General features: G+C 41.7%; 1 long non-coding RNA gene across 3 annotated transcripts in view; it reads left to right on the top strand.

Moving 5' to 3' along the window:
• LOC120402327 overlaps positions 1-14,036 on the top strand; it is a 14,612-nt gene extending 576 nt beyond the window's left edge. For 2 of the 3 annotated variants that reach the window (XR_005597145.1, XR_005597144.1), the window contains exons 2-4: positions 113-266; positions 5,875-6,126; positions 10,846-14,036. This is a non-coding gene — a long non-coding RNA (uncharacterized LOC120402327). Of the gene's footprint in view, positions 1-94; positions 267-5,874; positions 6,127-10,845 lie in introns of all 3 variants that reach the window. The other variant, XR_005597146.1, reaches the window with a different exon arrangement.
• The last annotated feature ends 881 nt before the right edge of the window (positions 14,037-14,917 follow it).

Genomic DNA, 14,917 nt, shown 5'->3' on the forward strand with positions numbered 1-14,917 from the left:
TCAAAAGCTGGGGGGAAACAAGGAATTTAAAAAAAATAAAAATGGAAGGGGATTGTTTATAAAAAGTTGGACTTTTCCCTCCTTTTTTGACTAGCTCTTGTGCTCCTCCCAGGACCAGCACAAAATCTGGCCCATTCCTGTCATCAGATCCACATGGGCCACACTGGAGCTCCCTCTGGCATCAGATGTCTGGCACAGATTGTGTTGCAGGATCAGAGCCCCAGACAGTCCCTGCCCTGAGGATAGTGAAGACGTTTACAAAAAGGGTAAGTTTGCTTTTTGTCTATCAGCTTTTGGGGCTGCAGAGTAATGTGCACAAACTTGCAATCCTGAGGAGCAGAAACATGCACTATTGACAGTGATGGGGTGATGTTTCCCCTATCCAGATGTCCACTTGTTGCTAGCATATAATGCTAGGAAATGTTTAAAGATGAAATATTAAGGAATTAACTTTTTAGTTATATTATGATCTTGTTTCTGAATCTGTTTTGAATCTTGACTTCTACAGTTAATATATTCTGAGCCACCATGTAAGATTTTTTGGAATTTTCCAGGAGGGAAAGAATTTAAGTAAATAAAAATAGGGGAGAACAATGTAGAAATAATTATCATATGTGGACATTCATCTAGTACCTATAAAGGGGACAGAAGAGGCCCTGCCAATCTTGCTCCCAACCCAGAGTGCAGAAGTAGAAATTTCCCCCACCCCCTCTGCAAAGACTGCAGGGGGGACAAGAGAGGCTACTATAAGGCTTTTAGATACTTTCAGTAATTTAGGCACCATCTGATTAGATGTCCTCTCTACTTGTTTCTCACCCAGAATCTATTTTTGTGTTGCCCCAGGATAGAAAAGAAGCATTAAGTCCATAATGGTGAACTATGTTAACTGAGGCATCTGGACATAGGGACAGAACGTGTGGATGGTTTGAAAGAAATATTTTTTAAATTGTAGATTAAGATATGTAACCGTGGTGTTTCACTTATGCTGCAGGGTATTAGTTTTTGTCTGATCTATGTCAATTGAAAGCTCATCAGGCCAGCGACCTAGTTTCTTCATCAGAGCTGGGAGAAAGAGTTCTGGTAGCCATGGTCCATTGGAATAAGTTACTGATTGTGATTACAGTATGTAACTTATTATAGAATCTTTGGCATGATGTATCCTTCCCAAGAAGTTAGAAAAGGTTTGGTATTTCAGTAAAAGTTTCTTGCATATACTCATTGCTCATTCTGAAATGGTTTTGTGGATTAAAGTTCAAAGAAGTAATATTAATGACTACGTATTTAATATGTTTTTCTTTAAAGTTGGGTAGGATCACATTCAAGTTTGAAACTCTCCCATTCCATCACTTTTCATGTTATCTGAGTACAAATAAATGTTTTTCTTTTTTAAAGCAAGGAAACAATTGCCCTCTCTTTGGGGAATACCCAGAAGTAGGGATAAGGTGCGGGTTTGTGTGTGTGGCTTTTGCACAGATAATTGGGGATGAAGCAAGAGGGTTTTGACCACTGAAAAACAGAACTTGTATTTTCTGTGGTCATATCAGTTAATGCATGTGCATGATGCAGTGTTGCCAACTCACTTGACATTTGGTGTGTTCCAGAGCTCCTGGAGGCAAGTTATTACATGAGAATCCCAGCTTCCATTTTTTTAAATATTAAATTTCTAGCCCTCATGAGTGCAGAGAGGAGTCTGAAAACATGAACTGAGGTTGCCCTAAATGGCCAAAACCCAGAAAGCAAATAAGAAGAATACAGAATGTATTGCCTTGAAAAATCATGATTTGTGGGGCCTGAGTCATGATTTTTGAAGGCTTATGGTTGGCAGGATCACTTAATGCAGGTTTTGTGTAACTACCAGTCTTTAGTTTTTCCTTAATCAAATTCAGGGTCAGCATGCAGGAAAGATTGTGTCCTTTCTGTGTTTAGTTTCTATTTTTAGTTATTTGTTTTCCTTTGATACCAGAGCACATCTGTGTGTTCTGGTATACAAAAGCAGAAGTTTTTCTGGTAGGTGTGAATTAAAACCAAAAACCACTGTAGGAGCAAAAATATATTCACATCTGTTACTTTTTTACGGTAACTGAAATGTTAAGAGGCTAAAGAGTAGTGAATGAAAGTTATGCAAATCTTTTTTTAAAGATATGAATCATGAATTTGAACACATCAGCTGTCAGTTTTTTGGTATTTACAGATTATTAAAATTTTTAATTAATAATTATAATACAATGCCCTTTACGGGCTGGATATTTAGTGGCAACTTTTTTCAAACTCGTAACTCTAGAGAACAAACCAGTTCAGTTAAGACAAAGCATTTAATTGTAAGAAGGCATCTTATGTAACTGTGACCTCCTGCTGAAGGCAGATTGTACATGACACAACACCTAACACAGTTTTAAAGGTTATAACACATGTGACTCAAAAAGCATCACAGAGGATTGGCAGGATACAGACCCAGAACTCAGCCCTGCCCAGGGAAAACGTACTGCTTTTTAAGGAAGGAGTGGAGAGAATTAGACACCGACTGACTGAAATGCCAAAGGACAGATGCTTGCATTTACACCAGTGCAATTCTAGGCTAAGATATTTAAAAATGGGTGGCAAAAGTTAGGCTTCTAAATCCATATGTAGGCTCCTAAGTAATTGGCTTGATTTTTCAAAGTGCTGACCAGTCATAGCTCCTACTGATGTCAAAACAGTGTAGTAATAAGATTTGTTTGTTAAGTCAAACCACAATGTAAAAAATGCACTTGAGTGAGATTTTTTTTATTGCAGTAATCTACATATTGGGCTTGTTAGTCTAAAATATCTGTGCCCTCATATGCTGGACCAGGACACTAAGTTAGCTATCTGCTCCTATCCATCTGAAGTGACATTGTATTCTTCTTTTCTATTTAACGGATAAAATATATAGTCAGGTATTATTTGATGGCAAACTACTGCAGAAGTACCATAGACTAGGACAGCAGGGGAGTTATTACATTGCACACCCTAATTGTTGCCCACCAGCACTACCTATAATGAAACCTATAAGAGATACTAATTTACCTTAGTCCTAATTTTTTCCTATCCTGAGGAGTTATATATGCAATTCTTTGATAAAGGCAGTGCTCTAGCCTAGCAAATTTGGAGAAAGGAGAGCAGGTATGTCACCTATGTGCACATGTGGTCAGACAATGTAAATTTCATGGCACTTCCACAAAAATCCCCACAGCCTCTCCGTTCCTGGATCTGATCCTCCAGTATCACTGGAATAGATACCAGGGTGCATGTGTTTCCAGCAGCCAATGATGGCAACCTTGAAACCTAGTACCTGTTAATAACAGGGGCGGCTCTAGACATTTCACCGCCCCAAGCACGGTGGCACGCTGTGGGGGGGCATTCTGCCGGTCGCTGGTCCCGCAGCTCCGGTGGACCTCCCGCAGGCGTGCCTGCGGAGGGTCCGCTGGTCCCGCAGCTCACCGAAGCCACCCCTGCCTGTTATCACCAACTTAGAATCACAGTTGTTTGTTTCTTTGTCTTTTTTTTTTTCAAAATGAAACAAAAAAGTAACAATCATTTATTTTAAACCAGTTTATTCAGCTACCATTAGAAACAGAAAAGTGTGCGTTTGAATCCTGATTGAGTGTGCGTTGGTTATAAGTCAAGAGGAAGTGCAAAATTGGCTCCTTCTAATGTTTAGAGTGATCTGGAACCAAAATCATAGCAGCAACATTGGTAGTGGGTGATTCAAATCCAGTCCCTTGCCTCTGAAATGTAAAAAGGTTTGTTTGGATATTTGGTCCATCTTTAAAGACAAATAAATAATAATAAATCCCTTATATAAATAGCACTTCTCATTCTCAAGCACTGCACAAACGTGACCCAACACCATATATAATCCAAACTATTATGTTTCTGTTCATATTGTCAGTGGCCATCCAGGCGTCATGGGGCAGCACTCCATGTACTGTGGTGAATCGTGGAGATCTTTCTGGTTCCCATTGTCGTTGCCTCCCACATCTCACTCAGAGTACCAGGCATGACCTCTCCTGTCTGCTGGTTTCCCATCCGTACTATAGTATTCTACATACCAGCTTGCCTTCCTGACCCCAGCCCTCCCTGGTCCAGCAACTTTAGACTGTCAAATCTATACTAAAGCAAGACACTTCCAACACTGCTCCCTAGGGGACCCAGTAACCCATTGCTTCTATCCCTGCTTGACAGCCTGTACACTAGTCCTTCCAATCCCGTTCCCCAAAACTGGGCCTCGCAGCCCAACACTCTAATCCTGCCCCAAGGTTGAATTTGGTAATTCCACACTTCTGTCCCTTCATGAGATCCAGGATCCCTATGCTTCCAGTCCTAACTCCAAAGTAGCCCCCAGTAAACTGACCCCAAACCTGGATATCAGCAACTGTCTGCTTGTAAATCTGCTGTAAAGTGTAAAGCCCTTCCAAAGACTGAGACAACTTTGCCTCCTAATCCCACTCCTAAAGCAGATTCCCAGAGCTTCCAACCACATAAAGCTAGATATAGCAACTTGGGCCTTCCAACTCTATATTCTAAAGGCAGGAAGGCCCTTGTGCATGTCCAACCCTGCGTCAAAGCAGACAGTGTGTTTTCAACCCCTCCTCCACTCCCCACACTAACGGGTCCCCCAGTTACAGTGAGGAGTAGTCTGTTACATTTATCCTCAGTGCTGTAAGAGTTAAAATCATGTGGACTTGATCTCTCTAGCACAAACAATATTCCCAAGCATCCACTTTCAAGATTAATAATTTCTAATCTAAAATTAGCAGTAGAAAGTGAGACAGCAACTTTGAGAGTCAGTGGTAAATGAGAGTGTAACAAAATCAGCCTTGTAGTGTAGGATTACTGCCTTCCATCTATATTTTTAGTGTGAAAAACAATTTTTTTTGCTTGATTTCTAAATCTTGTTCCTCTTATTCTCGGTCTGCTCAGTGTGTTTCTGCTGTTCCTTTTATTTTTGGCTCCTATAGCAGATGGTACTGGACTTCTTAATGTAAAATAAGAGAATAATTTACTTATTTCACATCCAGGCTCTATCCTCATAGTAGTTTTAATTTCAAACAGCTACTTCAAGTTCTTGCAGCAACATAATACATGGAATAGGGGATCAAATTTTGCCCTCACTGAAATCCCATACAGTCAGTGGGGTTTCACAGGATAGTATTTGGCCCATAATTTGCTTTATATATTGGTCAGAATAAGAAAACTATAAATAATTGTCTCCTCTCCATGTCTTTGGGACTCAAATACCAGGTCAGAGTCATGTTTGGGCCCAAATATTAATCTAATCTGAGAACAGAGGCCCTTAAAAATACCTGTCTACTAGAGATGTGCAAAGTACACAATTCCAGTGAAATCCTATATCAGGTGGACTTCATCTGGTTTCAGATTTCATTATGAACCCAAAATGCACTGGGGTTTGTTTAAAAGTTTGCCTAAATCTTTCCTTGAATGGGTTCCAGTGAGGGCAAAAGAGAGAGCATGTGAACTTTTCACTCGAGCATGTCAGCAGTGTTAGGATTTTGTTAGAAAAAGGACAAAACTTTCCAGCCTCAAAGAAACCCATCACAACTTGCTGGTTTTGTGATGGATGTGATGAGACTCACCAGTCTGAGTTCTGCATTGGGTGTCTGAGTGCCAAAATGCAAAGTGAAGGGGAAGGATCAGGATTCCTTGCAAACCAAACCCACTAGAAAGGTTCCCTGGAGTTTATGGGAAACTGACAGGTTTGGCACAATTCTCCTCCATGGTAGGTTAAGGCTTAGACATGATCATCTCTTGATTTAGGGCCCCGGCTCCGGGTATCATGGGATTACATCAAAATCTCAACTTTCATTTTAAAAACGATGTTTCTTGTCCTAATAGTAGTGAAGAAAAGCTTAGAGACATGAACCCCAGGTAACTGATGCAGCAACGTCTGCCTGAGTCTGCAGACAGCCTGAAACAACACCACTAAGAGGGATGAACTGTACCATTCAACTCAGTGTTAACGCCAAGACCCACTGCCCTGTGTGGCTCTGCTAACACCAACCCAGCGGAGGACTGTGTGTGTGACAGGAGGAGAAGAGTGCAGCAGGCCTTGCCCACTTGTCCTGTAGCTGGGATATAGCTCCTAGGGTAAGTACTGGAACTACCTTCCCCAGTGCTGCTCCTGAGGAGAAGGGGACACCTGCTGCAATTCCTGGTGGGGAGAATCGGTTCCCATATCACTGCCTCAGGCTCTATGAGGGAGGAGGGGGGCCCGTGCCTCCTCCATTCCCAGTGAAGAGTAGCAGCTATGGCACACAAATGGGGACATGGTGTAGATGATGGAACCACAGGGGCCCCATGTCGTGGTTTACCTAGGATTTCCTTAATTCAGCCCTGGTTCCATTTTCAGACTACCCAGAAATTAACATGAGGCCCAGACCTGACAGGGTTGCCAGCTAAAATATTCCCTTTCTGCCATTTCGCAAACCCTAACTTCATGAGCCTGAACCTGTAATGCATGGAAGACCCATTAGTTTCCTTCAAAGGACAAAAGGTTAGCTCTCCCCACCCAAATCACACAAATTCGTTTTAAAATCATGAGATTAAAAATCATATTTGAGTGGAACAACCTGCATGGAACTTGGGAGGGAGGAACACAGGTTGTGGGAAGGAAGAATTTGAAAGAGGCACAAGGAAGTCAGTCTGTGTGCATGGCTAGACTGCTAACTTCAGGTGCAGTACAGTAACTCCTCACTTAAAGTCGTCCTGGTTAACGTTGTTTTGTTGTTACGTTGCTGATCAGTTAGAGAACATGCTCGTTTAAAGTTGTGCAGTGCTCCCTTCTAACGTTGTTTGGCAGCCACCTGCTTTGTCCACCACTTGCAGAAAGAGCAGCCCATTGGAGCTATCTGGTGGGGGCTTGGAAACAAGGTGGACTGGCAGCCCCCCATCAGCTCCCCGCTCTCTTAAGTTACCTGTGCAGCAGCTGCTCAGCAACCTAACAATTGCTGGGCAGTTGAGCTGTTCCTCCCTCCACTGCCATGTGCTGCTCCTGCCCTCTGCCTTGGAGCTGCTCCCAGGAGCCTCCTGCTTTCTGTGCGGGGTTGGGGGGGGGGGAGAAGAAGGGTGCTAATGTCAGGGTGTCCCCCTTCCCCCTGCTCCTGCACCCCACTTACCCCATCTCAATAGAGCGGGTGGGGGGGACACGACAGGGCTCAGGACGGAGGGAGCTTGCTAGCAGCAGCAGCTGTCTCAACTTGCTTTTCTACTTAAAAGGGCAATGTACTTAGAGTGGGGTCAGTGTACTTAAGGGTCAATGCACATCTCTCTCACACACACTGTGTGTGTCTCCGTCTCTGTCTGCCATGCTGTCTCCCCTCCCTCCATTTGTGCTGCCTTGTAGAGTGTGAGGCTACATTAACAGCAATGTGTTAACCCTTGAGGGCTCAGCTGAGTGCTAGTTCATCATTTAGCAGCAAGACATGCCCTGGGAAATATTCCACCCCCTTCCACCCTCTAACTTCACCACCTCAACCAAGCTTCACAATCATCATTGCTGTGTACAGTATTAAATTGTTTGTTTGTATATATACACACACACACAGTATAATATATAGTCTTTTGTCTGGTGAATTTTTTTTCCCTGGAACCTAACCCCCCCATCTACATTAATTCTTATGGGGAAATTGGATTCACTTAACATCGTTTCACTTAGTCACATTTTTCAGGACCATAACGACAACATTAAGTGAGGAGTTACTGTACTTTTGTAAACAGCTCTCTTAATAAAGATACAGTTTAGTTTTAGACAAACTGAGACTTCTTGTTGCTGATGATGTATTTCACATGGCACTGAGCCAGATTTTGCTTGAGGTGGGTCACTGTTGCATGCAAGCAAGGGTTTGGATTTTGTTCTGTTGGGGAGGCGTCCCTGTCATGAAGTGGCAGATGTTCATTCTTCACAAGAACTGAGAAGATCTTGGAGCAGGAACGGTGGAAGCTCGTTAAAAGTGGGTGGGTGTGGCCACTGGCATCCTAACCGAGGCCCCACCCCTACACTGCCCCTTCTCCCTGAGGCCCTGCTCGCCCCTTTCTGCCCTCTTCCCCTGTTGCTTGCCCTTACGGGTGGTAAAAAGTGGGAGGGCTATTGCCCTCCCACTTTTAAAAGTGATGGGGCCATGCCCCTGTCTTGGAAGATCTATTGAAGGTTAGGGCATTGTGTGCACATTGTAAGATGTACAGGCATTAAAATATGCCTTGAAAATATGCTAACTTCTTTTTAATTGTCTGGTGGCAATCATCTTAATGCACATTGCAAACGCTAGCTATCTTTTGGAGCCGAAGTCAATAGGCCTGTCCCAATAGATGAGAAATCTTGTCTGGGGAGCATTAATTAAGCTAACACAATTCCCAGGAAAGGAAAGCTCTGATGCTTTATAAGGAATTTTCCAACTAGTGTTAGTTTCTCAAACTAAAGACTTCCATAACTTACTTATGGGGCAGACTTCCATCTCATAGTATAGCTGAGGAGAACCTGTGCCAGGTGACAGACTACCCCCTTTTCCTATGCAGAGTGCCCTATATGTTAATTAAGAATCAGAGACGAGAAAAACAAAACACAGAATTAAACCAATTAGAAATAGCTTGGCTGGTGACCCAAAAAACATTCCAGACGTCAAACTTCCTGATACCTCAAGAAGCCTATATAATATATATTCACCCCAACTTAGAAACTGTAGATTTGCCTTATAAATCAGATATACATCTCTATGTAAATGATCTGTCTTGTTCCTAATGTAACATCCCTCATCCTATAAGCCTTGAAAGATGTGATATGACAAGTATTGGATATAATCAAAACATGTATTCATTGTGTTCACTAGATTTAGAAGACTAAGGGATTTTGTTCCATTTCTTGGTAAATTATTGTAGCAATAATAAGTAATAATAATTGTATGGCACTAGAAGGAAAAAGCAATGTTGAAAGTGATACCCTGGTTGGTGATACTAAAAGAAATTGCTTAAAAGCAGGGATCCCAAATTGTCAGGGCAAATTATGAAATCCACCCATGAAATAAATTAAATAAATAAATTAAACCCTCCAACTAAAAGAAGCATTGGAGAAATATTATACACAGATGCCATCTACTGGATATCAACAGAAGCAGCAGAGAAAGTTGAGAGCAATTTGGCAAATAGACAATAGAAATCAGAAGGCTGCCCTTGCCAATGAGCCCTGAAGCAGGGTATATTAAACAGAGGTCACCAATGGGAACCTACCGTTAACTAAACCCATAAAGAAACTGCAGAATCCCCAAAGTGTGATGAATGCCCAGACCAGCATTATTTGTTTGAAATCCAAGTCCAACAACCTTTTAAGATACCTAAACTGGGAGCCCATAACAGAAAAGCCCTTAGCAGCACACAAAGTCAAGAGCTGGGTAGTGGGAGGGAGTCATTTGGAGAACTTGAACCAAAGGGACCTGTCCCTGTGTCATACCCAGTTTGATCACAGCCAGTCATGGCATGGGACACTCCAAGCATTACCAGAGTATCATGTGCTGGAGTTCACTAGATTTTTGCTGCTAGCTGCTGGTAGAATGAGTCCTTTTCCACAAGTGATGAGTCTTCTGTTGGCATGTAGGTCACATTGACAGGTAAGTATCCATGATGATTTTGGAGCCCAGCACAGAGTAAGCATGGAGAGACGGGGCTAAAGTCTGTGCTAGAGGTTGTGAGGAGTGCCATACCCTGAGTTCTGTGTGGACCACCAGGGTGGAGGCATGTTGCTTCTTCCCCAGTAACTTAATTGCTGTGTGGCAGACAGGCCTCTGTGATGCCAGCAATTACAATCTTGTAATGGATGGGTTCTTTGAGAAGAGCTGTCTTGAACCCCGAGTTTTCAGTGTGAACATATTCCATACAATGACAGACTTTAAGGTCAGAAGGGACCATCATGATCATAAACCTGTTACAAAAGTCTAGCTCTTCTGCCCTACGTGGGCCATGAATCCACAGTTGTGGCTTTCCCACCATTGGGAAACTTGGCCCTTGTCTGCTGGGTCCATCACTGGCCTTTTCTCGTGACCCTGACCAGGACTCTTAATGGGTACTACCAACTAGGGCCAGTGAGACTCAATGCTTACGTGAGCAAGGATAACAATACACTGACATAGAGCAGCTTACACTGCCACTACCTGTGCCAAATCATGATATTGTCTAATATGGCATAAATGCAAATTATTAAGACTAGTTTGCAGCAGAGGTAGGACCAAGACCCAGCACATCCTAGATCCCAACCCTGGTCTTAGTCCTCTAACCAAAGCCTGTAGCTGTTTGAGGGGGAGGGCTCCGCTAGCAGTTTTTCTAAAATTCACAAGTTTGTAAATTGTTGAGGAGTAGCTCTCAATTTTTCAAGATTGAAAAAAAATACTTGGCTCAATTTTATTGAAAGACTTTGAAGATTTAAAAAGTTGTTTCAATCTCATTGAAGTTTCAGACCTGAAAATAGTAAACGTTTTTAGTCAAAAAATGTTGCCTGTGACTATTTCACCCAGCCCTGAGCCTTTGGGACCTCTAGCCCCCTTTTGCCTTTCTGTGTTTTCTGGGTTGAAGGCCTAGCAGCCTGCCACCATCCAGGGAGTCTGTGACAGAGCCATCTCCTTACTGAACATCCATGAGAATTAATGAAATATGAGGCTATATCAGTTCTGGTCAGTCACATTGAAGGAGTGTATCTATCAGTCTCTCCCATAGACAGATTATTTTAACAGCAGCTGAAAACTGACTCAAGATAGAGCACCAGAGTTTTTTTTTTCAGCCCCATTGTAAAACCTCTTACAAAATGTGTTTGGTTTTTTTCTTTAGGTGCTGTTACATTACACGTTACCAAACTCAGGCCTCAGCTGAAAAAATGTGGTGATAGTGTGTTTGCATTTTGTATTTGACTCTGAAGCCTGTTGGAACCAGGGAGATCGTCTTTGGACACAGCCATTACACTGAATACCAATTGGGCAATATGAGCCTGATTATTTCTGTCCTGCATGATGGAACAGTGAAACCTGAAGACATCCCTGATTGAGATGCTGGTTGCTGGGATTCAAACACATTATCTTGTATTTTCTCTCATAATTGTTCTCCAGGAAACCTGCAAGACTTCCAGAAATGCAAGGTGGATACAAATCAGGACAGGAATAGAGATTGTTCAGACTCTTGCTAAAGAAATCAGAAGCCTTAATGATAGTTTCTCCCCATATCTTTTTATAAATCATCTCCAGAGGATCAAGATGGATGCTAACAGGGAAAAGGAAGAAGCAGCCTTTGGAATTCCCCAAGCAGTAAAAGCCTGGGAAGACTTTATAAAGTTTGAGATCAGCAAAATCACAGATGATAGGAGGCCTTATTGTAGATATCCATGGACAAATGCACCCTGAGCAATGGATAGAATTAGGTTTCACCCTTTCAAAAGCATCACTCAACTCAGGGAAGTTTTCTGCATCAGGCTCTTCTATTCGCTATCTTGCAAACCAGGCGCACAGTGTTTCCTTTGAGACTTTGCTCAGAGGATCCAGAAGCTTGAGTAAATTTATTGAAGACCAGGACAACAACCAGTACCTTTGTGTTCCTTCTCCAACAAACCCCAAGCCAAAAACTGGGAATTACAATGGAGGCTATATCACGAAGACTTTTGGGTCTAGGTATACTGGCATTGTCAATGTTATTCATATTGAGCTTCCCCAGTGGGTGAGGAATATTAAAGTGTATCCCAAGTTTTGTAAAGCATTAGCAAGGGCTATAATAAATTTCTGGCAATAAATCTCTGCAGCCAGAGAAACCATAAGCTTCTAGGATGATAAAGGAAACAGACGTGTGTTAGCATGGCTACTTTGCAAAGTATAACAATTAGTCTGATGCACAGGAATATGGATTTCCATTTGGCTTTAACGTGCTTGGACTTCTTTAGGAATAAAGCAGTGGGGCAGTGAAGGAAAAGATCTAGAATGCAAACAAATGCAATTCCAACGATAAAAGGACAGTTGTCCGTACTGAAAACCCATAACTAATAGCAACAAACGAATTACTAAACCAATGCTTATTAGTAGACCCCATAAAAAAGATTGGTAACTTTAGTGGTGCCCAGGCCAAACTGAGTGAGGGTAGCTGCATTTCACCTACCTACTACATCACTACTTTATCTTGCTGAGAAAATATTTTTAGATTCTGCAATTTTGGTACCATTCCTCCAAATGACATGGACCCTCCCTGAGACTGGTCCATACGCCTGTTCTACAATGAGTGGAGTGTAAGCAGAATCCTGAGCTCATTGAAAACCCTGGTGGAAGTTCCCTCTGGCTTCAAAGGGTACGGGATCAAGCTTTTTGGTACATGGGCTAAGAATTCAATGCCTACTGTCATGATGATGGAACAGAGAGAGAAGCAATTTTCTCTTTTCCAATCTGTAGAGAGGAAGGTCTACAATACAATGAACCACAATATTCCTAATAAAGAATTATTCTATCTGCATTGTGCAATGCACAGATAAAATGTTAAAATAGTTTTCTTATTGAAATGACGTATGTCTCTTATTAGGGGTATTTTAAAATAGATAGGACCTTGTCAGACAATGCCTAATTTTGATAATATAAACTTCATGTAGGCTCTCTGGGACTGGGATCATTTTTTTATTTGTCCAGTGCCTGGCACAGTGGGGTCCTAGTCCATGAGTGGGGCTCTTAGGTGCTGTTGTAATAGAAACAACTGCGCTTACTTGGCTTAGTCTACTGCAGGTTTTACATTTATCAAAGAAAAAGCTTCTTGAGCCTTACCCAGACTATGCAGTGGTCCTGTTAAATCTAAGCAGCTCTGGGCTGGGGTTAGTACTTGGATGGAAGATCTCCAAAGAAAGCACATGTGCTGCAGGAAATAGCCGAGGTGATTCTGTACATAGCATTCTTACCTCTCGGAGCCTGGACCATTGCCGACTGAAGTCAGTGGAAATCATTCCATTAACTTAATTCAGCATTGGATTGACCCATCAGTCAGTACGGCATATAGCATTGTTAGGGCATGGCCACTGTGCTATTGGGAATATCATCAACAAATGGAACAATGGCGAAGCTGATAGCAATCTGAGTACAAATCAGCATTTAGGAAATGCAGACAATAAGGTAAGTTAAAAAAGTCTGTGGGCAGTAAGAATGAAAGGGCACTAACAAGAAATTTCTTAAATCAGGAACAAATGAAATCCTAGTAGGGTGCAGGTCTGATACTAGATAAAGATAGTAAAATCGCCAATCATAAGGCACATATATTCAGTAAATATTTCCATTCTGTAGTTGGAAAGAAGCAGGATGATGTAGTCATATTTTACAACAAAATTCCATCAGTAACTAAGGATGATAAAATAGTTATTAAAAATTGTTCAATAGATAGGGCTGGAGAACTTGCACACAGAAGTATCAAAAGAATTGGCCAAAGAAGTCTCTGAACCATGAATGTTAATTTTTAACACATCTTAGAACATGGGGGAAAGTTTTAGAGGACTAGGAATATACTAATTTGCCAATATCTTAAAAATGTAAATGACCCAGGTAACAATAGGCTGGTGAACTGGACATCACTTCTGGGCAAAAATCATGAAAGGGCTGAGATGAGATGCAATTAGTAAAAAATTAGCTGGCAGCATATTTAATGCCAACCAACATGGTGTGACGTAGGTCTCAAACAACGTTCATAGTGTTTTTTGATGAGTTGGCAAGATTGGATGATAAAGGTAACTGTTGACATAAGAGTTCTGTAAGGCATTTGACTTAGTCCTGCATGACATTCTGATCAGAAAACTAACACAATACAAAATCAATGCAGCCCACATTAAATGGATTAAAAACTGATAGATCACAAAAAGTAATTGTAGATTGTGACTTGCCCTCCAATGGCAGTGCTCCTAGTGTGGTCCTGCAGGGATCTGTTCCCAGCCCAGTGTTAGTCAATATCTTTATCAATGATCTGGAAGAAAATATAAAAACCTTGCTGGACAGGGACCAGCCTGGATAACTTGGTAAGGTAGGCCTATTTGAACTGGATGCATTTTAGCACAGCCAAAGGAAAGGTCATACATCTAGAAACAGAGAATGGAGCTCACACTTCGAAGATGGAGGACTGTTCTGGAATGCAGTGACACTGAAGAGGCCTTAGGGGGTCATCATGGTAGACAACCACTTCAACATGAGTGAATGTCATCCACAGATGTGTAAGCAGGGGAATACCAAGCAGGAGTAGGGACATGGTGTTACTTCTGCATGCAGCATTAGTGAGGCTGTGCTATAAAATGATGAAAGGTCTGGTAAACATGCCTTATAATGAGAGGTGTTTTGATCACACTGTACAAGGATCTCCATGGTTAAGAGATTTCTGATAGCCGATCCCTCTTGAGTCTAGCAGGAAAAGGCATAAGAAGCTGAAGCTAGGCAAATTCAGACTAGAAATGAGGCATACATTTTTTAACAGAGAGAGTAATTAACTATCAGAACATCATGGATTCTCCATCACCTGAAGTCTATAAACAAGACTGGATGTCTTTCTAACAGACTATAGCTCAAACAGGTAATACTGGATTATATTATTTGGTCTGGGTCATGCAGAAGGTCAAACTAAAGGATCATAATGGTCCCTTTTGGCCTTAATCTATTAATCTTTTGGTTGAGGTATAAAATAAAACTTGGTGTCTTGTCCACTTTTGATTAAGTTCCTACAGCATGTTTCTAAGGAAATGATGTTTAATCTGGGATCCTGGACCATATTTATTTTTGAGCCATTCTAATTTGCCCTACAGTGTCTTTAGATATGGTAAAGGTCATTTATGGCCCATATTGCATCATGATGTTTTAAGCAGAACTCCCCACTGATTTCAGTGGAGATTACTAAACACAATACAGGCCTT

This window comes from Mauremys reevesii, linkage group 3, assembly GCF_016161935.1.
Source record: "Mauremys reevesii isolate NIE-2019 linkage group 3, ASM1616193v1, whole genome shotgun sequence".
Lineage (NCBI taxonomy): Eukaryota > Metazoa > Chordata > Testudines > Geoemydidae > Mauremys > Mauremys reevesii.